At 44.6% G+C, this 24,151-nt stretch overlaps 1 protein-coding gene across 1 annotated transcript in view; it reads right to left on the reverse strand.

Moving 5' to 3' along the window:
• Positions 1-2,999: 2,999 nt before the first annotated feature.
• FBXO8 (F-box protein 8) overlaps positions 3,000-24,151 on the reverse strand; it is an 862,565-nt gene continuing 841,413 nt past the window's right edge. The window contains exon 7 of the mRNA XM_069631428.1: positions 3,000-5,940. The gene's annotated coding sequence lies outside the window, so the exon portion shown is untranslated. The remainder of the gene's footprint in view (positions 5,941-24,151) is intronic.

Below are 24,151 nucleotides of genomic sequence, written 5' to 3' on the forward strand. Positions count from 1 at the left end.
TTGGCAAACACGCATCCTAGTTCAACAGTTCATAAGATGCAAAAACACATCTCACCTACTGGTGAAGACACAAAAGATAACTGTTATTCTGAAGGTGCACAAAATGATATTATAACTATTGAACTAGGATACTCGTTTGCCAATACGACTACGTTCTACTGCACTGCCTGACAATATTTAATATGTCAGAGATGTGGTTTTTCATATCTGGATCAAGCATCAGTAAATGTCAATTCTTTTGACAGATTCTCCTAATGATGTGGTTATCACTGGAGTGTTGGGTAATAAGTCTACAGGGATTTAAGATCTTGTGTCTTGTCCCTAGGTCTAAGTAGTTATTTTCTTTCTCTAGCTGATACTTTGGCTCTAGCTTTGTTGAGGCACGATTCAGAGTATCCCTGCCTCGAGACCTATTCTCTATAGTGTTGCATTCATCATGGTATGATTTGTCTCTGCTACAATTTCTTCTAGCCCATGTGAATTCTCCATTGGGTATGTTATTAATGGTGCTCCTCAGATGTAAGCTATTTGCATATAAGGTAGCATTCACCTCTGTTTTCTTCCTATAAGGTCTCCTTTTAATTCTGCCCTCCGCTATGTAAATACAGAGGTCTAGGTAGTTGATCATATCATTGCTTTTGTCTAGTATAATGCTTAAACTATAGTTTAAGTAGTCACAGACCTCAGTGAATTGCATTTTGTCACCATCCCATATGATTAATACATTGTCTATGTACCTGAACCATTTGATCACTTTTTTAGAAAGAGTTAAATGTGTTGTAGCGTGTTTGTGTTCAAATTCTCTGACAAACAGGTTTGCCATGGATGGCTCAAAGCTTGTGCCCATGGCAATTCCCTTTTCCCTACATTCCTCAAAAATCTAGTTATGTGTTAAAACTTTGTGATTTAATAGTAACTGCCATAATAAATATATATTCCGCTTCAGCTAATCATGGAAAATTGAATAAAACAACAGCCGGGTCTGCACCATGTTGCAGGGCCGTTTGTCAATTTTCTGCAATTTTTACACAAAGTATAATCGTTAGGAACATGCAGTTTATTCCCCACATACATCATTTTACACCTCACCAGTTCACAAACTCTTAAATCCGGGACCTATTCCTAGCAGCAAGGAACTCCATTTAACTCGCCATTGCAATTCCCTAAGTCGCATGTGAATTAATTTTATTTCAACAAAATTGCCTTGAAATTGCCTCAGAAATGACACATCAATCAAGGAAATACGACTTATAGTTGCTGAGAAAAATGCCTACATGATAATAGTCCTTTTAAATGAATAGGAAATCTTTAGTTTCTGAAAATTGGTGCCCTTCTGTCCAAAGAGCCATTTGCCTCTCTTGACCAGTTGTTTTAATTATTCACTTTGTTGTTTGAAGTGTAAGCTCGTAAATGGGGGGTGCATTTGCTACAAAGAGATCCCCCTCCCAACATTACAGTCATGCACTGGCTAGAGCCATTTGCTCTGCACAGAAATTAACTTTAAAAAACACCAAGTATATGGAAAGTCTGTTTTCAACACCTCTTAGTAGCCACACTTTATTGCAGTGGCAAACAGGTGGGATGCCAGCCCGGCTTTCAGTAGGCGAGTCCTTTTGCCCCACAACAAGCAAAAGGGTCTGCCTCAGGCCTACAGGAACTTTTTCATGGAAACAAAGTGGGCTTTTCTTTTCAAATGTCTGCCGGTATTTTGCATGTGAGGCATAATAGACATTACTTTTTGTCAACACGAACCATGTCTTTTTCCTGCCATCTTTCCTTTTAGAAGAGGTAAATTTTCTCATGTCTGGCTTTAAACTGAAAATGCCCATGCAAAGTCATTTTGGTGTCAGTGTTTGAAAATCCTGCTTTTCATGTGAAAGGGGCCGTTGGAGCTCTTCTGCCACTGTGAATTAAAAGGGCTAATTTTCCTTTGGTAATGACAGGTAAGCCTTTTCACATAGCGCATCCTTGTGCTACATGTATTGGTGTTGTTCAATAGACCGCAGATCCTTCACAACTCTCCCATAGTTACATCATCTCTTTCCCTCTTCTTCATTTCCTCGCTTCTGGGATGCCGCACTTCCAGCTCCTGTACTCCTCTTCGTATTGACAAGAGACGCTGCACGTCTCGGTCTGGCACCTGTTTTCGTACTCTTTGCGGGTGCCAAATTCCCAGACTGTGCTCAGTGCTGGCGTGCAGGCACTTTTGTATCTCATGGGTTTCTCCTTCTCAATACCAAACTCCTCCCCTTTCACACACTACTACCACAGCATAGTCTCATAATCCTCTCTTCGTGTCTCATGTTGCTTCTTTTCTCCTATACTGGTCCTCTTCTTCATCACAGTAAATGGTAATTCTTTATTTAAAGGAATAGGTACTGTTTCTGGTTGACAATAACACTCATTGATACTTTCTTCAAGTAAACCTTTATGAAGTACGTTTGAGGAGGTATTGTTGTTCTGTCTTCTAGGGAGTTCCTCATCGGAACAGGAGTCCTTGTCCCCAAATGGGGAGTCTCTCCTGGTGAAGTCCCATTTGTGTATACCCCTAGCCTTACATGGGGGGCGCCCCCTTGGGGAGAAGTGATGAATTCCCTCGATTCATCACTTACCTTCCCCTTCATTCGGAGGCCTTCCCTTCTTCATTGATCAGAAATCAACTTAAGAAGTCCACATTTCCTTGCTCTTCTCCCTTTAAATGTTCCACTGTGACGCAAAATGTTTGTAGATCCCAAAACCATCTCATAACTCTGGTTTTTGAGCCTTTTCTTATGCTCATCCATGTTAAGGGAGAATGTTCCTTGACTAGTCAGAACTTTCTGCCAGTTAAATAAGATCTCAAATGGGTAACAGCCCATTTGATGGCCAGGGCCTCCAATTCTATAGTGACATATGATTGCTCCCTAGGAAAGAGATTCCCGCTTGCGTAGAGCTGTAGGAGTGGGCATTTTGGTCAACGTAACCAAAAGCAGGCCCACCCTTAAAGAGTACACACACGCTTTATCTGTAAAGCAAGTTTATTGTACAAACGGTCGGGAGGGTTTAGATGACATCAAAGAGTCAAACTAACCTGTCTCCCTGAACCACACAAAGACCATGCATTTTATACAATTTGCAACAGTTAAAACACTTCCAAAGGTTGTGTTACACAGTCAACCCCCCACAAATGATTGGTTAAACCTACACAATGTAACCATGTTCCCTTCAGTTCCCACACCTCTTATTGGATACATTCATCTAAGAACCATCCTCTTTAACTTACAATTGCATGTTTCATATTTACACGACACCCCTCCCTGTGGCCTTTCCATATTCAGTTATAGCCTCATCTCCTAGTCACACAGTTTACACAACTTACAAACAATTTCAATTATCATAGGTTTCATCTGGCTAGACACCTTCACCCCTACTTGTGACGCACACAGCTATTCTATAAAAATACCATTGATGTGAAGAGGAGGAGAGTAAACAAATGTCCTTTTGATCTATTGTTGCTGGTTTTACCACCCAAAAATGTTGGTGTCCACATTTCATCCTCAACCATGTGACTTACCATTCTATTCCACATGGTCCCAACCCACACCGTGACAATTCTAGTGAAAGCCCATTCTCTAACGGTGCTCCTTTCCCCTCAACCAGACTGCATCAGCTTTTATTGTCCGTCCCTTAAATCCAGCCCTACCTGGTGGCCGGAATCCTCCTGTGATTCAATAACAGATTCCTACATACTTACAGATATATGATATGATATGATAGGTTATTTATAACGTGCTTAATACCCAGAGGTTTCTAAGCACGGACCCGAGGATCAAACCTGTGTTACTTCATGTCATCTTGCTTCCAAGGCGAGCGTGTTGCCCCTGAGCTATCCTCCCAAGAGGAAATCTCCCCTTCACAATGCACCTAGGCCATAAAAAGGCCTACCCGAACCTGACTATCTGATATTCATCGCAGCTGCTGCTGTCTTTCCCCAACTTTGTAAAACTAGTTTCTCGGTCACACAGAGTTCAATTGCCCAACCCAGGTTTTCAGCCAGCAGAATTCCTAACTCATCAGAGAACTCTGCGGCAAAACAGATCTGTATATTCATGCTGCCCAAAACCTATTTCCCTAGAGACCCCCATGTATGAGAACCTATACATGTATGTTCAGGACTACCGCATCCTCTCACACTGATTTTCCCATTGCAAATCTCCTACCTTGCATGCACATGTAGAGCTCCTCGCTTCCTGGTTTAGCGCTATGTGGACTATCACACCTATATTGCATTTATATTGTATCAGCAATTTCGACATTTATCTTGCTGCGCACATGCAATTCGTAAATGTATCAACCAAGGCACAAACAACACTGATAATAGTGCATATCTTAGTCCCATTAGCTACACTGGATTCTTGCTAAATGGCCACATCATGTCAATATCACTGTCACCCAAGACACCAATATGGTGCGCACAATCCAAACTTCTCTTTACCCGTGGGCCCCTTATCAACTACCCCAACATTCCCCCTTTAGTTAATACATAAATGAGCAAATCAGTTTGTAGCTCATCGAACTCACCTTCTCGGGGGAATGAAACCCTACAGCCATTTCTCATACAAGTGCCCTGGCACCCATGATCCTCCGCTGGACAATCCAAATTTGCCATTCCACCAATTCCTCAATCTACTGTTGTTCTAAATATTCACCCCAACCTGATGGAGGACACAAGGCTACTCCTGTATTTATTTCAGAATCAGTCTGAGTAACCATGTCAGATGGAATGGCAGTGGCCCTAGCCATAAACAGAGTCACGACCATCATAGCTGAGGCTCTAGGCATTTGGGCAGAGCAGCATTGTAGACATAGTTGACAGGAACAAAAGATAATTAAAAAAAGACAAAAATAGGTATGAGAATGTTCAGAGTTATGCTCATCCATGAAGGCACTGAAGAAAAAAGAGAGTCCAAAAAAGAGTCATCAGAAATTCCTGCCTCCGTTTTCATGGCCCCCATCAGGTTGTGCAATGCGGCAATCATTTAGGACAGAGTTTCAATGTTCAAATCATTGGGAGGTGCGTATGTGCAACATATACTCCTGATCTTCCGGTGAACTCTGCTCTGCGTAGCCGTTAGGAGGTCGAGGATATACCGATTCTGCAATGCTACAAGCCTCAAGGCCCTGAGTTCTTCCTTAATTGCACTTAATGCTGATTCAGAGGAATTCATAAATAATAAGAATTCATAGCGAACAATTTGTAACCACCTCAAGGTCGCTAAAGTTTGTACACCTGGGACCACAAAGGAAGTAAAAAACATTTATGTCCGGCTAAATAGACAAAATTGTTCAGGAATGTTCATAAGAGCCTCAGTGGATGAGATGTCATTTGATCTTCTCGATTGTTTCAAGGAGTCAGTTTCTACAAAAGTCTGTAAAGTTCCTGAATTGTCCATATCTGATGACACACGGAATGCAAGGGGCACAGGGGACAAAGGGGGCACAAATGTAGACTCAGATTTTGAATTTGTGAATGTCAGGTGGCTCTGGGGAACCACAAGTTTGGTCAGATAGCACAGCTAGTAGAGTGCTCACTTTGACATCAGTGCACAGCCTGCTGACGCAGGTTCGAATCCCGGCAGGGCCAAACTCAGCCTTTCATGCTTCTGAGGTTGATAAATGAGCACCACACACTGTGGGTAATAAGCATCACTCGGATGCCTGAGGGTTTGTAGTGCTACATAAATGAAAAATAAATAAATAAATAAATAAATAAACAAGGATGGGCGCATGCAGGGTGATGAGACTGCAAATGCCTTGTCAGACCGGAGGTAACTACTTGTAGGAGAAGGGTCCACAGGACCAGTACAAGTCGAGAATTCCTTCCGTACTTCCAGCTTGATCAGCAATGCGAAGCGTTATGATGCAGTTTCGATTCGTGCCTACAGGCACCGTGCCATCGCCCTTAAAACACAGAGAAAGATGCATAAGTAACTGGATCTTAACAGGTTTCTCTGACTCCTTGAGCCATATTAAAAAGTTCACATACTTTTTCCAAACACTTCCACATACTCAGTTTATTTGTGCCACCCTTTCTTCAGAAGTCCCACCAATCCTCCTGCTCTGCAACTCTTCAACCCTTGCTCCCATTTATTGTTCATGATAATTAGTCCTTCAAGATTGAGCTGTACTCTTCACATGCAACGGACATTCCTCTGTTTTTCCCCCTCTGATGGTAAACATTCTTCTTCGACTGGAAGGGTAGAAGCTGCCACGGATTGCCCCTGAAACTGCCCTCGGACCCAGCACAAGGTTTGGTGCACTAGACACTGTGTATCAGCTACCTCTACCTCGTCAGAATAAATTATCTAGAGACACCAGACGCATGGGGGATAAGAGACCAAATATAACACAACCCTGTCGCTCTCTCTCTCCCCACCCTCTTCATATAATGATACCACAAATTATCTGATGCAAAGCCATGTGCGTCATTTATTGTTTCAAAATGTACATCATCATCATTATTATTTACAAAATCTATTGCAAGGTCATGTTGTGCTATTAATAGTTTTTCTGTCATATCCATCCTACTTGATAACTCAAACCCATTTACATTCCTACTTTTGAGAACATATACCACAGAAATCAAGTGAGAAATAGATCTACACATTCTCATACACATTTTTTTATGCATTCTTTTACAGTCTGAATAACAATTCCCAATGAATGTCTGTGCACCCCTGCCCTTTCACTGGCATGAACTGCATCTCCTTAGGACACACTTATCTTTTTAGGACTGCTTTTCACCAGGTGTCAGTGAAGGGACTCCGGTATCCCTTTGTACATCATGGATGTGGATCCAAGTATTGTTTCCCTCCATTCTGACTGCAGTCAGTGTAGTAAAGATCACTCAATGAGGCCCATGGAAACGCTGTTCATCCCAGCAGTGAACAAAGGACCACACATAGACTAAGCCCCCGGGGAGTAGCAATGGTTGCTGTTGATCCTCTTGTTCATTGCTGTCTTTTCCTGTTGTTTGCTGATGTGATGCTGTAAGCTGTGAAGACACAATCTTAACACTCTTAGGAGTGGTGTATACAATCTACCCCCTGTCACCAACTCATGAGGACTGAGTTGGTGATCTTTCCCTGGCTTATTTCATAAGTAAAACAGGTCCAACGGAAGACAGTACAACCAGCTTTTTAGCAATCATTTAGACAACTACATTTTAAGCAAACCATTAAGCCTTAACTCTATCCTGTTGGATTGTGGGCGATTCACTGAGCACAACCTGTAATTTATCCCCAGAAAGGATGTAATCTTGGCAAATAATGCATAAAAAAATGGGTCCCATTATCTGATCTCAGGACCTTACAGATTCCCCACCATGGAAATACTTCCCTCACCAGAAATGTAGCTGCTGATTTGCATCAGGGTGCATGCAGGGACCAAACTCTTGCCATCAGGAAAATGGCCATACAATTGCAATCAAATACCTGAAATTATTACACTTCTGTACCATATCAACAAAGTCAATGTGCAGTTCTCTGAAAGGACATGAAGGCCAGATAATTACCTTTCTCACAGAATTCATGGTGTTACCTGGATTGAATTCTTTATAAATTATACAATTCCCTATGAACCTGCTTACCTGTTCATGAATGTTTGCTATAAAACACAGCTCATGGAGTTCTGTTGCTATTTGTTGTCGGGACATATGTGCCAATTAATGTAGTTGCTCTAGAGCCACAAGAAGCAGTTTTACAGGCATTACTACCTTCTCTGACAACTCCTGTCTCCACAACAAGTCTGTAGGCGAGAGCATACATCCCCTCTTTGCCCAAATCTCCTTCTTCTCTTGAGGTGCCTTTCCCTGCATTTCTTCTATTTGAAGAAAAGGTACTGCAGTATATGGGACTGGATCTAGATAACCCAGAATGTATCATGGAGGTCACATATGCAGAGTCACAGTAGATAGTGACTGCCTTCCCCGTACTCATCTCTAGTGCCTCAATGAGTGCCCCCAGTTCTGCTGCTTGTGCAGAGTAATGGAGAGGCAGTCGTTTCTCCACTCCAACCTGGTGTTCCTCTTCCACAAGAGCTACAATGGCTGTCCATGTGTGCCTCTCACCAGTGCCCTGATTAATTGTTGATCTTCCAAGGCATCCTCTTTAACATGTGTCCTCTCTTCTTCTACTCCCCTATAAGTTGCACAGTCATGGACAATATCGTCAGGTTTCACTGGTTTGGCTAAGAATTTTGATGCATTGACTAGGTGACATCTTACCAGATGTATGGAAGCATTTGACAAAATAAACTTGTACCCTGATACTTTTTGGGTTGTCAAAGTGGACTTAGACTTTACCAAGATAGCAAAAACGGCATGTTCCACATATAACATCACCGGGCAGCCCATAGTAATGGTTGAAGACTTTTGTATCACAAAAGCTACTGCCGTTAGAACTTGTTCACACGGGAACTGATCTTGCATAACTGAATCCAAATGCCTGCTGTAGTAAGCCAAGGGCTGCTAACCTAATGTTGTATTTTGAGCCCGGACTGCTGTCATTACCTTTCCATCTGTATGTGAAAATAGAAAAAATGGTTTCTGGTAATTCGCGGTCACGAAAACTGGAGCATTACTGTTCGTAGTCTTGAGTTACGGAAAACATGTTCTCATTTCCTCTGATCATCTTTTCTGACCCTTCTACTTCTGTGCTTCCGTGAGCGTTTAAAGTAGGGACATTGTGTAACTAGAGTAGTCAAAAATCCAGGACCTACAACAGCTACAGAGCCCCAGACACTGCTGAATCTGTTTTACTGTAACTGGCTGAGGCATATTCTGAACTGCATTGGCTCTCTCAAGCAACCTGACCCAAATATACAACCTCTGTCTGGCAATACTGTAATTTATCTTTGTCCACTTTGTACCCCTTCTCCGCGAGCAGGGTGAAGAGCTTGATTGTGTCTCCTAGACACTGCTCCACTTAAGCACTACAGACCAACAAGTCATCTATGTACTGAATTATGGTACTTGGCACTTTTATGTTTCCCAACTCCATTTGAATGACCCTGTTGGAAACACTCAGGGATTCACAGTACCCCTGGAGTAACCTTGTGTGCTCAAATCTCTGTCCACGATATGTAAACTGTGTGAGGTACTGGGAATTGGGATGTAAGGAGACCGAGAAAAAGGTGTTTTGTAAATCTATTACTGTAAAATGGGTCAACCCAGTAGAGATGTTACAGAGAATGGTGGCAGGAACTCTGCTTCAACAATGTTGTTCAGAGGTCACAAATCCTGGACCATCCTCCAACTGGACCCTTTTGGTTTCTTTGCAAGGTAGATGGGTGTATTACATGGGGATACAGATTGTTGTATAATGCCTTGTTTTAACAATGCCATAATGGTCTCAAAAATCCCTTTGTCTGCCTCCCTAGACATGGGGTATTGCCTAAATCATGGCAATATTGCTCCTGATTTTAATTTAATCTGTACTGCTCCTACACTTTTCAACAACCCCATATCATGAGGATCTCTGGCACACAAATGGTCCGGCACTTTTTCCTTCCAATATGGTGATTTTTCCTAACAACAAGCATAGACTGTGGTACTTCCCTTTGCTCTATCCTTACCTGGCATGGCACCCCATTCTCAAAGACCATTTCTCCTATGTCTTGCGCATCCTCAAACAATTGCTCTTTGGACATGTCTCTTAACGATGTGGTCGGATCAATAAAAAATACTTTGCGCCATTTGCCTCCTTCCTCATCAGTGCATAAAAGAACCACCCTGTCTTTTTGAAAACCACTGCTTCTAACAGAATGGTAACAATAGTCCCAGGTGCAATCTCCTGTGGCTCAGCAGGCCGAAACAAAAATTCAAGAGGTATACGCCATGTTTGATCTTTTATTCCCGGGACCCAATTCAACACTATCATCACCCCATACAGAAAGAATGCTGAATGCACTGGCAGCCCCCGGGTTGCACTATCACTGTAATATGCAGGGAAAGCGCTGCTTCTCTCACCGGGTACAATCCTGGAGTCGAGCATACTATGCTGTCTTTCAAAAAAGTAATCGACATATTAAGCTTGCTCAGGAGGTCCCTTCCCCAAAGATTTGCCGGGGTATTCTTACAGTATAACAAGGGTGCAGTTAAAATGTGCCTACTTACCTTGATACGCAGATTCTCTGTGCAAGGAACCAACAGAACAGCCCCAGAGAATCCCTGTGTACCCATCATTTTGTCTGAAAGTGGAAAATCACCTTCTATCATACATGATTTTGTAGCCCCATGTATCGATCATAAAGGAAAACGTCTGCTCACCTACCTTTACTCCAATCCGAGGTTCCTCTTCCAGATCAATAGTAACTGATAAAACTGGACACCTCAGAGATCCCTGATGGCTGCCCTATTCCTGGTACATATGAGCACCAGGAGGCAAACAAGGATTTCCTCTGAACACACTTGTCCAGTGTAGTGGGTGACTGTCTTATGGTGCAGATGGTTTTTATGTCAAGCCTGTACCAGTGCCTGGGCAGACACAGTCTGTGGGGGTGCATAGATCTGTGCATTGCAGCTCCTGGGTTTTGATCAACCTGGACTTTCTGCAATCGCACAGAGGTTAGGGCATATGGCAAAGTTGGGGGATTCATTTGTAGGGGACCTGCATTGAAATATTGTGGCCAGCTTCGTCAGTCCCGTGCGACGTGTCCCATTCTCCCACACGCCCAACACTGCACTCCATACCCTCCATAACCTCCTCTGATCGGCCCATTAAATGGGGGCTCCACATCTCCAAACCCACCAAATGACCCACCACCCTGTGAAAATCCACCCCTGCCCCGTGGAAACTATCTCATTGGTCTTGGTCCAAGTATGTACCCGTCCATCCATCCTTGTGCCATTCCAGTTTCCATTTTTCCCTGCTGTCCTGATTGTCTCTGCTGTGCATCTGTGGAGTTCGTTATCATTGCTCCTTCTAAACAGATATTTGCCAGCTTTTTCTGAACCAGCTCGGCCTCGGCCTTTTGTGCTTGCTCCATGCTTTCCTTCTCTTTCTCCTGCCGCCTTTTACAAAAATTGACAATGTGTGCTTGAATCTCCTGGCAACTCTTGGCCTCTATTCCTACCACTTTATCCAGGTCATGCTGGACTTCTTTGGGGAGTCCTTTTTTTTAACATGTGGTAGAAGATAGCCACATTCTTGTCACATGCTTCTCCTGTCTCTGCCCTCCACATTCCTTGAATTAATTGAATATGGGTGGTAAGATCCTCATCTAGGTTTATTGTTTACACTAAGATAGAGTTTATAACGGCATATCGGGGTACATCATTTCCAATTCCCCCCAAACTTGTGCCCTATAATTATTAAAGGCAGCCCCATCATGGGTGTTTGTGTTCTATTGAACCCCCAGAAATCCTGCTTTTTTCCAGAGCTTATCTGCCCTTTCCCCCATTAAGGCTGTGAAAAGGCTTTTCATGTCCACATTCACTAACATGATACCAGTGGTTAGTTTTTCATAAGCATAAATCCACTTGCCCGCCCCTGCAGTGAGTGACATAAGCATCTTCATTAGATTATTACGGTCCATGTGTGACCACAGGACATAATACGTCTTCCCCTGACCCTTCTGGGGCAGTGGGAATTGAGTTACCCCTAGCTTTACTGGGGCTTTTCCCCTCTGTCCTCGGCCTCTCCATACAGCCATGTGAGCCCCACGGTGCACCCGAAGGCCCCATGGTGTGCTTTCCAAGATTACTGCTGGAGCAAGAGGCACAACTACTACCTCTTGTCCTCCCTACTCATCATCTGTTTCCCATTCATCCTCTTCCTCCTCTGTCCTTATTACCACATCCCCTAATCTTTACATGGGGTGGAAGTATATTCAGCACTGCCGTAGCATGCTGCTTCTCTTTCTCCGTGTTCTGATTCCATTCCTGTGATGGCACCTCCTTCCTCCAAATGCACATTTACTGCCTTTATAGCTGATTTATCTAACCTAACGAGGATCTGACCATGCCTCTAACTCCCTTCCTAGAGCTCCTTCACTTGCCTATTACCTTCTTCCTGCTCTTTACTCCTGCTCTGTTGTAACTGCATCACTTCATTCTCCGCTAACTTTACTGCTACCGTTTTTGTTGTTCCTGCTTCTCTACTACAATACACAATCTATCTTCTATTCTAGTGACGGGGGCACTTCCTCCCTTCTAAACTCTTCATAGTTCCTTGCTCTCACAGTTCTCTCCTGCTCTTGTTCCTTCAGCTCCAATTCCAGCACTGATGTAAATGTTTAATAAACTTTTCTCATTCCCCCTTCCTTTTGAGACCCATCAATAACTTTTACTAAAGAAAATGTTATCCTCATGCCCCCCTCATGATTCCATCTCTTGAAAATTGGAGCTGATGGCAGTGTCACCTCTGCCCATATTGTAATGGCCAGAGTGGTTATTGGAGAGTATGGAGGTTCAAACTCAGGGTTAGTGTATCCTTCTGCAGGCGATAAAGGATAGCACCCATATGGGGGCATTGTGGAAGAAACTCCTACACCCTCCTTCCTTGCCCCCTCCTCAACAGTTATACTTTTATGGGTGTCCTGTCCTTCTCATACAACCTCCTTAACTTCAAGATAGTGAATCTTTTATCCAATTTTGAACTTTAATACTTAGTTACCAGGAAAGTATGCAAATTCTCCAACATACCCTTTTCATAAGACCCTTCGTTAGGCCAGGAATTAAGCATTTTGCCTTTCGTTTGCCTCAACCATTCTCAATGGTATTTTTAAATGTTAACCTTATATCCGGGGAGCACCTGACATAAATGATTCAATGGATTCTTCATACTCAAGACCAATGTAACTCAAAATATTTTTCAAAAATTGTGATATAAACCCCAAGAACCAAACCCACAGCATAAACAATCACTACCCACAAAAAATCCACGTTTCCTTTTACTTTTCTTTAAAATGTTGTAAAAAGAATTTCCTGCACTTGTTCTCCTTACTCACCACAATCATCTCGACAATAAGACACTCTTCAGGCATCCACTAAAGACAGCACATTTATCAAAACACACACTGGCCAAAACTCCTCTTTACTTCTCTCCTTTACTCGAGCATAAAATGGAGCACAATGTTTTCCAGCACAACACCGCCCTCTCTCTCTTCTTTACTAGTATAACACTCTCGACTATAGTGATGTCTTTTCCTGCCTACAGGAAGATACCCTTCACTGCTTTGACTAATCAAGAAAAAGCAAGGCATAGGCTCCGTCCACACGATCAATACAAAGTAAGGTTTTCCCAAAGGTACACTTCAGAAAGGTATATACAGGTGGTCTTACCATAAGATGCCACCTCATCCTAAGGCAAGGGCTCCTGCCAACCAGACAAGCAACCTGAAGGGTATCAACACTACCCTTACAATGTACATGCAGGTGTGGGAGACCACACTTTTAAAACAACAAACTAGGTAAAAGCTTATGACATAGAACAATTCACTCACTCCTCCAAAACCACTCACTCTTCCAACCTACTTGACCTCATCTAACCTTGCACACACCTATCTTGCCCTATACAAGAATAACAAAAAAGGACCCCTTATTTCTTCTCCCGTTACCCTCTTGCTTTACCTGGCAAAGGCGCACTCTCATGAAAGTGAACCATTAAGAGCTCTGACATGGTGCTCCTTTAATCTGGCCTGTACATCCTGGCCACGATACCACACCAATGGGGGGGGGGGGCAGGCAGGCCTCTAACTATAATGGTACCTGTAGCCCTCCTCCTTGTCAAGCACAAATACTGGTGCCCGCAGAGAAGCTCTGCAGCCAAGCTGGGTGGACCGGAGACCACTAATGTCTCGGAGAGCCTGGGGCCCACCCAGGGATGCCAAATGCAAGAGTGAGCCTTTTAATCACTGTAACCAAAAGCAGACCCTCCCTTAAAGAGTACCTACATGCTTTGTCCATAAAAGCAAGTGTATTGTACAAATAGCCAGGCGGGGTTAGATGACATCAAAGAGTCAAACTAACCTGTCTCCCTGAACCACACAAAGAACATGCATGTTATACAATTTGCAACAGTTAAAACGCTCCCAAAGGTTTTGTTACAGAGTCAACCCCCCACACATGATTGGTTAAAACTATACAATGTAACCATATTCTCTTCTGTTCCCAAACCTCTTATTGGATACATTCATCTGATCACCATCCTCTTTAACTTATATTTGCATGTTTCATATTTACACTAAACCCCTCTCTGGGGCCTTTCCAGATTTGGTCATAGCCTCATTTCCTAGTTACATAGTTTACACAACTTACAAACAATTTCAATTATCACAGGTTCCATCTGGTTAGAAACCTGTACCCCTACTTATGATGCACACAGCTATTCTATGAAAACACCATTGATGTGAAAAGGAGGAGAGTAAACACATTTCTTTTTGATCTATTGTTGTTGGTTTTATCGCCCAAACATGATGGTGTCCACATTTCATTCTAAACTATGCAACTTACCATTCCAGCCCACATGGTCCCAACCGACACCTTAACAACTCTATTTAAAATCCATGATCTATCGGTGCTCCTTTCCCTGCAAGCAACCCGCATCAGGTTTAATTGTCCGGCCCTAAAATCCAGCCCTACCAGGTGGCTGGAATTGTCCCGTGATTCAATACCAGACTCCTATATACTTACAGAGATTGCATCTCCTCTTGGCAATGCACCTAGGCCATAAAAAAAGTCGCCCAGAAACTGAACATCCGATATTCATTGCAGCTGCTGCTGTCTTTCCCCAACCTTGTAAAACTAGTTTCTCAGTCACACAGAGTTCAATGGCCCAACACAGGTTTACAGACAGCACAATCCTTAACTTATCAGAGAACTCTGCGGCAAAACACATCTGTATATTCATGCTGCCCAAAACCTATTTCCCTAGAGACCCCCTTTTATGTATACCTATGCATGTATGTTCAGGACTATCACATGCCGTCAAACTGATACCACATGCCCTCAAACTGATTTTCCCATTGCAAATCTCCTACCTCGCATGCACATGTAGAGCTCCTCACTGCCTGGTTGTTAAGCGCTATGTGGCCTAACACACATATATTGTGTTTATATTGTATCAGCATTTATCTTGCTGCACACATGCATTTCTAAAATGTATCAACTAAAACACAAACAACACTAAAAATAACGCATATCTTATTCCTAGTAGCTACACTGGATTCATGCTGAATTGACACATCATGTCAATATCGCTGTCACCCCGGCCACCAATATGGCACGTGCAATTCAAACTTCTCTTTACCTGTGGGACCCTTATCTACTACCCCCACACAACACTGGATGTTCTACTGTATCATGTTCTGGGGAGAGTATGGCTCCTAGTCCTGTTTTAGAAGCATCGGTCTGTACAATAATATCTCTACTGAAGTCTGGCATCTTTAAGACTGGTGCGCTGTATAAGAACTCTTTCAACCAATCGAAACGTGCTTGGTCTTCTTAACGCCACTGGAATTTTTGAAGTTGGGCCTTCTTTAGTTTATCTGTGAAATTAGCTGCTATACTGGAGTAATTCGGTATGAATCTACGGTAGTAGCCAGTTAACCCCAGGAAGGCTCAGCTTTCTCTTTTGGTTTTAGGTGAAGGCGTCTGTTGGACGGCTTTGACCTTTTCACTTTGTGGTTGCACAAGACCGTTCCCTTGCAACAAGCCAATATAATTAATTTCAGGTTGTGTGAGAGGACACTTCCGAGAGTTGGAAGTCATTCCAAACTTTCTTAAGGCTCAAGTAATCTCATATAGATGACGTAGATTTTCAGGCCATCTTTTACTGTGTATTAAGATGTCATCTAAATAAGCACCACAGAATGTTGTGAAGGGTTTTAAGACTCAGTCCATAAGATGTTATAATGTGCCAGGTGCTCCATGTACACCGATTGGCAAAACTTTAAACTGAAAAAGGCCTTGAGGTGGGAAAAAGCCTGTTTTCTCTGTCAGATGGATTGAAGGGGACCAGTCCGTAGCCTTTGGTTAATTCTATTGTGCAGATATACCTATACAAGCACAACCTTTAAATCAGATAATCTATTTGTGGAATTGGGAAGTTGTTGATAGAGGTATCAAATTAAGTTTTCTAAAATTGATACAAAAATACCACAATTGGTCTGGTTTTGCCACTAATACTAAGGGGGAGGACCAGGGACTCTGATGGAACAATAATATCAGCTTTGAGAATTTCTTCAATCTCCTTCTCTATTATTCTTTTCCTAGCCTTAGGGACCCTAGGGTTTTACATGAATGTTTTCTCCCAGTGGAGTTCTGATAGGATGGAAAAACCCTTTATCTCTCCCCGGCTGTTCTACAAAGACCTCAGGAAACTAATCTAATAAATCCCTGATGACTGTTTGATGGGACAGAGACAGGTCAGGAAGCACCGGGTTATTTTTTGATCTGAGTTGATAAGTAGAGCGGCCATGAAGAGAGTGGTATCCTCACTTGAATCTACTCTCCAATCTTTGAGTAAGTTAATGTGGCCTATCTGAGCCTTCTGTCTCCTGTCTGCCTGTGAAATTAAGTAGTTCCAGGGACCCTTCCTTTCCAGTACTTTATACGTCCCAAACCATTTTGAGACCACTTTATTATCAGAGCTGGGTAGGAGAACCAACACTGATTGTCCTACTGAGAATGTACGGAGAAGGGCCTTCTTGTCATGGTTAGCTCTTTGCTGTTCTTGGGCTTGCCCAGTTGTTTTCGGACAATTTCTCTCACTGTTACCATGTAAGATTGAAGTTTGTGGGTGGTTTGAGAAATTGGTGGAAGGCCTTTCCTCTTTCCTCCCTTGTTTCCCTCAACATATCTAATATGCCTCGGTGTTCCCCCCCATATGCAAGTTCAAATTTGCTGTATCCTAGAGAAGCTTGGGGAGTTTTTCTGGTGGCGAATATTGCCCAGGAAATTATGGCATTCCAGTATTTCCCATCAGCTTCTACCAATTTACGCAAAATCATTTTCAGTGCTTGGTTCCAACTTTCCACCAGTTCATCAGTTTTGAGATTCCTACCCTCGAAAGGATTGGGATTAAATGTTTGAGGATTTTTTGTATGGTATTATTCCTCAATGGGAAAGCTTCAGGCTAACAGGTCACATAATCAACTATCACTAAGATTAAATGGTTGCCTAATCGTGCAGTTTCTTGGGGGACCACTATATCCATTCATATTTGTGAGACCTGAATGTCAATAATAGGCCATGGTTGTAGGGGAACTGGGGAAGTTGGAGTAATTGTGGTCGTCTGACAGATCTCACAGGTCAGTATGAAGTTTTTTAAATCTGCAAATACCCCTGGCCAGTAAAATGTTGGTATTATCTTGCTTTGCGTCTTCCCAAATTCTTGGTGGGCTGTAGTCAAATGGGAGTGGGCTAGTTCTAATACCACCTTCCCGTGACTTCTAGGGACCAGTAATTAGGCAAGGTGTATTCCTTCTGCAGTTGTGTCACCCCAATATAATAGACCCCTTTTAGAAAGAAGAAGTGACCGACCTGATTTCATCCCTCTTCCTCTGGGTCCACTTTTGCAAAAGCCTCAGTAAGGTTCAGATTATTTTGTTGAGCAAATGCCAGATCCGGAAGAAGATCAACAACTTCTACTTCTTGAGGGAGTTTAGCTTTTTGTGATAGGTCTGCTTCTCCAAATCCATGTGAACCTCTATCACTTTTTTTGTGGGTATCAATCTCTTGGGGAATTGGGAATAGAGCTTTTTCTAATATCCTTTGGGCTATCTTTCCCCCTCTTTTACTGTGTAGGGGTTAGATTAGCACAGTATGGATTTCTTGTATTTAACCTCATTATATTTCTATCTCACTGACACTTTGGAGATCAAATCCAATAGATTCTGTTATAGCGACCGAAGGGGGTCTGGGAGTTAGCCTAGAACATTTTATGGGTCCCCAACTTTTATCAGTTTGTCCTGATCCCACACTGACACCATATGTGGAGGGTCAGAATAAGTATGCAGACTATGATAACTGATCACTCATTTCACTGAATGGTTTATTAAAATAAAAAGAAAACCGTCTATCTCTCCCTATGCTATGAGGCGTCTCTACCTCACAAAACTAACTAGGGTGCTCACCAGTCGTCAGTGAAAGTCAAAAGTTAACAGTCCACTGTCAAAAACGAACCTTATCTGACCCTGCCACAATCCTAATAACTAAAGCCAGGAGATAACTCCCTTCTCCTGTTGTGTTCAATTCTTGTACACTTCAGTTTAATATGATATGTTCCCGTCTCTGGTGACTGCATTTATCAATTCATACAGTTCATTCCAAACTTTTGAGGGCTTTGTTTGTTTGTTTGTTTGTTTGTTTGTTTACTTATTTATATAGTGCGCCTATCCCAGAGGGATCTGGACGCATTTACAATGTTACATATAAGAGGGGATACAGGCAATTATTTACATTACATTACATTGTTATGAGAGGCAGATACAACTCTCGGGCTCCTTGCTTGTTCTCCTTGTGACCTTTTCTATTAATAGGTATTTCTCTTCTTTTCCCCTGTTAAGCTGGTTATGGATTCATACATCCCTCCAGTGATGCTTTCCCTGGGTTCACTCTTTCCTCTTGACTTAGTTTCTCTTCATTCACGTCCACATGTAGATTTCCTCTTCTGGGCTTTCTTATGCTGTCCTCCTCTCTATCACAGTATGTGATTCACAGTATGTGATTCTCATTCACTCTTCTCAACATCAATTATCTTTACTGTTCTTAGTTACTGGGATGAGTGTGAACACTCTAATGATGATTCTTATTGGTTTCACTGATTCTTGAGGTTAGAGTCTCTTTTTATATACTGAGATGAGTATGTATATTTCCATATGACTTCTCATGTACTCCACTTGCTTTTAGTACTATAGTTCCTTTTTCTTTTCTGGGAGCATTCCCATATGGCTTCTCGATTCCCCTCTCGGGTCTCCTATATCCCCTGCGACAGTTATGGGAAACATCAACAGGGTTTCTGTTCTCCTCTGAGCTCCTCTGGGCTTCTCTTTGCTTTGTCAGATTGGCCTCGTATCATTCCTTCCTTCATGTCTCTTTCTTTGTGCCTTTGGATTGGTCTGTTTCCCGGTCTCTCCCTTACCAATTCATTCCTTGCGGCTTGAGTGCTATCAATGTCATTCAATGGACCGCAGGTCCACCACAACTGTCCTGTGGTTGCACCACTGCTTTCTCATTTCTTTGTTTCATCTCTTCTGGGACGCGGCACATCGTGCTTTGGTTCTCCTCTTCGTATTGTGAGAAACCTGAGGGTATTCTCCCAGTAAGACCTTGAGAATCCCTTATTCAGGTGGCCAGGACACGGCCATCGCTGTTGGATCCAGTTCCTGGGGGTGGACTAGTGGGGGAGGATCACCTGGGTAAGGGAACTCGGTTTTATGCTAATGGGAGTACCCAAGGTGAGACACGGTATGTTACAGGAGAAGAAGACAAAGAGGGTGAGATTCTTGGGCTGTGTCTCATCTAGCCCACCTTCTCCCATAAATTCTCCTCCCGTATCAAAACCTATAAACCCCCTCCATCTGGTAAATCACCTAGGAACACGAACCCTATTAGACTGGAAAACCACCTGTCCCAGAAACCCTACATTCCCTCTGATTTCTATCCAACAACTCTCGACCATTCTTTTCAACATCCTTCTGATTGTCATTTTCCAGACACTCAGCTTATCTTTATAAAACACTACTGCTCCTCTGCGTGCATATCACAAATCCTAACGATCCCATTCCCCTAAGTACTATTTTCCGACTACTGTGTCAAAAGTGACTTACCCTGTCGATAACCCCACTAACCTGAATACAAAGGGTTTTCTTCCATGTAACACCTCTTAACCTTCTAACTCTGTAAGATACTGGGAAACTCTATTGTCTTCTTTTTCCTGACAGAATACTAGAACTATTTACCTGACATGTCCCGATACCAGGATCAGGCAGAGTCAGGCAATTGATCATAATTGCTCACACCTGACGGCCCTTTCCCTTCCCCACAGGGATACAAGGTGGAGCAGGAGAGTGCAGTACGAGGAAGGTGAGAAAGGCGCGTATGGCAAATGGCATGAGGAAATGGCTAAACGGGCGCAGCAGTTCAAGAGAAGGAGAAAGGTGGCGGGAAGCGAGAGGGTAGCAAGGAGCGTAGTGACTTGCCCTTTTCGTCCCAGGCCCACGGAACCTTTGTGGAAGTGAATCTAAGACTACGGACAATAGCCCCAGTGTCATGTTACAGATGTAAACGTTATGCAGGGCCAGCCTACACTGAGATGGCGGAGCTGCAGAGGCTCTCGCGCCTGTGGTACCCGTCTTGGCTCCACAGAGAAGCAGAAAGCCAGCGGTTAAACACAACCAGTGAGTCGAGGGATGAACCGATAAGACCGGTTTGTGATGAGTGAGAATCGCAAAGTGGCAAGTTGAACAAAAAACATTGAACTGTAAATGAACTGTAAAAGGTGTAAAGGGGAGTCTAGCTGAAGAGGTAAACCAGCACCAGGTGGGTGCTAAGTCGAGGACCGCTGGTTATTAGAAGGGCCCCTAAAGGAACTCAAAGTGGTCATACGTGAGGGTCGAGCAAAAGCCCTATATATTCCAAAGACTTTGATTCGTGAATTGGCATGAAAACAAGGGAACTGAATCCCGTATAGTAAAAAAGGAAAAGGGAGGTGTCTCCCGCAAACATCTGAAACCAGTAGAAAGCAAAGAGAAAGGTCCAAGCTCGTACGAGGGAGATCCAGGGTGAAGCTAAACTCAACACTTGCAGTCAAGAAAGGTCTGAGCCCGGTCGAGGGAGATCCAGGGGTGAAGCCATCACCCAAGGGCTGGCAGCCAAGAGAGGTCTGAGCCCAAACGAGGGATATCCAAGGAGGTAAGCTATCACCCAAACTTTAATGAGAAAGGAATGAGAGAGGCAAAGAAATACTATTCAGAAAGGGTCAGCCCAGAAGAGGGGGACCCAGGGGTGAAGCCCTCACCCTATCTGAACTGTGATATATTGTCAAGTACGATACAAAAGGGGTCAGCCCAGAAGAGGGGAATGCAGGGGGTGAAAACCATCATTCTATTGCTATTGGAACTGTAACTACAAACTGAGGAGGGTTTGCGCCCGAAGAGGGGGACCCATAGGGGGACCCAGGGTTGAACCTATGTCGCCTGAGAGACTTATCATTTGTTACAGGAACATTTGTTTTGCTGTTTTTGAACACATCAGGCCCTCGAAGGTGAGTAACTCGTTGTGAGGAAATGAGACTTAGTCATCAACGTTTCGGAGGACTGCCATTGGAACTGTCATCTTGTGCTAGAGAAGCCCAAGACTGTACTGTGCTCCAATCTCCTATCTTACCCCATGCTCAAAACGTGGGGAAAGGAGACCCAGGCTACCACCTCCTGACAGATCATTTGAGAACACTTATTTCTTTCTTAAAACTTATCCCCACCCCCTTTGTATTTAGCATAAGGAATTGGCATTAAGTTGTCTTAGTATAGGCCCTTTTTGTTTGACACAACACCACTAGGACTGCCTTATTTTCATTTGATGATCAATGTTTGCTCCCATCTTAGATTCAGGTTTACATTAGGCGTTTGTCCACCCTGCATACACCTTTTCATTGTTCAATAAACACCCATCAACTGTGATCACTTGTGTCTGTCTTACTTGTGTGACCATGAGTTTCTCACAGTAATGGAGAGAGCTGCACCCCTTCCTCATTCCTTCCCGTAGCTGGCAGCCAGCACACCTTCCATTGGCCCCAGTGTGGTAGTGGGGTCACGTGCACCCAGGCCTGGACATTGGAGCCCTTTTCAAACAACCCAGAATGTTGGGGCCATTCGTCTGCATTTTCGTTTTTGTCTCCTTGTGGGTAAGTGCTCTGACAGGGAGCACCTGCTTCCTGCGCACCCACCGATGTAGCCCCGGATCTTGGGAGGACCACTTGCCTCCACCGCCTTGCTCGCGCCTCTCTATGGATCTGGAGCCCTGGCCAGCACTGTGCCGTGGTGGAGCGCATCCTTTCTTCACCGCGCCGCCCGGGTGTTGGATGGCCACGCCCCTTTGACTTTCCGAGGCCACCGCAACCCCTTCCTCAGATTTTTTTTTCCACCCATTATCCTTCACCACTGCAGCCCGGGCTCATAACAGGCCGCCGCAAATCCCATGACTCAGGGCAAGCACAGCAGGACCCGCCGGCTGCTTCTCCTTGCTGCTGCGACCCGCAGGGAGATGGCTGCTGGTCTCGGGGCTCTTCGCTACCTTTTATTCACCATACGGGCACACGGTGACCCACCGCATCAACCGCTGCAGGCTTGCAGGGATGCCAGCACATCCATTGCTCTTCTCAGGGCTGCGATGGGGCTCTGGTTCCTTCAGTTTTTTTTTTTCCCTCACTGCTGCCAGCTTGGATTACTTAAGCCATTCCCACCTCCTTTGTTCGTTCAGGGCCGCACGGGCTGTGGGCTTCCGGTTCCATTTCCTAACTATATTGTGGGCCCAGGTGTTGATGGGGTCACCTCCATTGGGGGCCACCTCAGTTGTTTGGCGGCCCATGCGCTTCTTCAGTGCCACGGCCGACGCCGCTGGTAGTCGGGGCCACCTCAGCTGTTTGGCGGCCCCCTTGGCACCTTCTTCCATCGCCCGCTCGTCGGAGCTAGCTCACCTACATGGTGTGGGCCTCATGGTGTTGTGGCCATGCCCCCTCTCACTGCGGCCGCTCCCACCATTCACAGTTCCTTTGTTGAGGCGGCTGCCGCCACTGCACACACCCAGCCACAGGTGTCCTGGAAACCGGTGAAATGCTGCCACTGCGGCCAATACTGATTCCGCCATGCAGCGGGCCCAATCACTCCTGGCCACGCCACACACCCACAACATGGCACACTCGCCACCACCTCTCCACCAGCGGCCCGTGCCCATGGGCAGCACGGGGCCCCGGGCCACCCGCAGAACCGCCTCTTCACATGCGCAGCTTCTTTGTCAAGCACTTCCCATATGGGCTTCAAGCAGCCCGCACGTTTGCACGCACGGGGCCCAGACCGGCCTTGTCGTCATTGTGGTGGCCCGCTTTCGGGTCACCGGAGCGGGGCATCCAGGTGTCGGGATCCCCGTCCAAGACATCGGGGCAGCGTTCACACAGCATACACATTGCAGGGATCACCCTGCTTTCTCCAGATCACCGGATCACCGGATCACACCACGTAAGCTGGCGGCACTCAGCTAACTGCAGCCCTGGCACCCGTCCTTGGGTTTTCAACCCGCAGTGTTGCACCAGCATGGTGCTAAGAAGAAACGACACCGGAGTCAGGATCTGATCGACTGACGAGCCGGAAGTGGCTCGTCTATTTTATTAACCTGGTCACATGGTGATGCAGTTCCTGGGCGCTACCATGCTCTCCAGGAGGGGTGACATGCAACAAGGCTGTGCGTCTCGGTCTGGCTACTGTTTCCTCGCTCTTTCTGGATGCCACACGGCTGGCCTCTGCTCAGCGCTGGCGTGGGAGCACCTTTGTATCTCATGGATTTCTCCTTCTCTGTCCCATTCTGCTCCCCTTTCACACACTACATAGCCGTGGGACTTCCCCAGTGTAGTGTTGTAATCCTCTCTCTGTGTCTCATGTTGCTTCTTTTCTCCTCCAGTGGTCCTCTTCTTTGTCCCAGTAAATGGGAATTCTTTATTTAAAGGAATAGTTACTGTTTCTGGTTGGCAATGACACACATTGATACTTTCTTCAAGTAAACTTTTATGAGGTACATTTGATGAGGTATTGTTGTTCTGTCTTCTAGAGAGTTCCTCATTGGAATGGGAGTCCTAACCCAGGTGAGGCCCCACTTGGCTCTACCCCTAGGGAGGGTATTTCAAAGTGGACTCACCTCCCTAGCCTCACACAGGGGGGCTCTTCCTTTGGGAGAAGGGATGAATACCCTCAATTTGTCACAATCCCTTGGCACCTTGGCCCCATGTTCCTCACCAATCCCTCATCCCTGCTACCTCCCCGGCCCACCAGGTCATTTGTCATCCCTCAACTGCCTCCCATCCCACTTACCTTCTAGGGCTCTGATCTCAAGGTTCAACCACTCGTTGCTGCATCTCAGCCAACCGACATAGAAATAGAAAAGGGGCATAGTCCCTTCTCT

This window comes from Ambystoma mexicanum, chromosome 6q (assembly GCF_040938575.1).
Source record: "Ambystoma mexicanum isolate Mex_15411 chromosome 6q, UKY_AmexF1_1, whole genome shotgun sequence".
NCBI lineage: Eukaryota > Metazoa > Chordata > Amphibia > Caudata > Ambystomatidae > Ambystoma > Ambystoma mexicanum.